Source organism: Sprattus sprattus (assembly GCF_963457725.1).
Source record: "Sprattus sprattus genome assembly, chromosome: 18".
NCBI classification, from domain to species: domain Eukaryota; kingdom Metazoa; phylum Chordata; class Actinopteri; order Clupeiformes; family Clupeidae; genus Sprattus; species Sprattus sprattus.
In genome coordinates this window covers 30,318,420-30,319,104 of record NC_137916.1, presented here as the reverse complement: position 1 = coordinate 30,319,104, position 685 = coordinate 30,318,420, and the positions used below count along the sequence as shown (strand labels likewise).

The window sequence follows — 685 nt, the reverse complement described above, 5'->3', positions numbered from 1 at the left end:
CTCATTAAAATGTGTTTCCTCTTGTTAAATTTAACAGGACAGTGATCAGATTTAAGGTCAGGCAATTCCAGGGCACTGCAGAACAACAGAACCATGGGTAATGTAGTTGCCCCGAGAAAACTACAAGGCCACCACATCTTCAGATACACACGTCACTATGAGATCATGACAGCAGATTTCATTTAGTACACAGGTGGGTGGTTATGTCTGTGAGTCTGGACCAAAGGGCAGGGCAGGTTGGTGGTGGGAAGAGGTTAGGAAGACACACACACACACACACACACACACCACACACATACACACACACCAAGGGCAGGGCAGGTTGGTGGTGGGAAGAGGTATTAAGACAGAAATCAGCGCTGCATCTTCCAGCTGAGGAGGACGGGGGCGGAGAGAAGAGCACCAGGGAGATGGGGGCAGAGAGAGAGAGAGAGGGAGATAGAGAGAGAGAGAGAGAGAGAGAGAAGAGAACCAGACAGTCCAGGAGGCAAAGGGATCACAGTTGTCATGGCAACGCAGCCATCAACCCCAGGCCGGGGCCATTACCCAGAGTCCTTAGCAGGTCGTGTGAGTGGTGTGCACATGAAATAGGAACATATCTGCACTTCTTGTCTCCACATGCCCTTAGAAGAAGCTCTATCAAACCCAGTGGACTAGGGTGTGAGTACGCTTTCATTCAGAACAC

The 685-nt window shown here is 50.2% G+C and overlaps 1 protein-coding gene across 1 annotated transcript in view; it reads right to left on the bottom strand.

Moving 5' to 3' along the window:
- Window positions 1–294: 294 nt before the first annotated feature.
- vat1 (vesicle amine transport 1) overlaps window positions 295–685 on the bottom strand; it is a 28,642-nt gene continuing 28,251 nt past the window's right edge. Inside the window, 1 exon segment of the mRNA XM_080856704.1 lies at window positions 295–685. This exon segment is cut by the window's right edge and continues 909 nt beyond it. The gene's annotated coding sequence lies outside the window, so the exon portion shown is untranslated.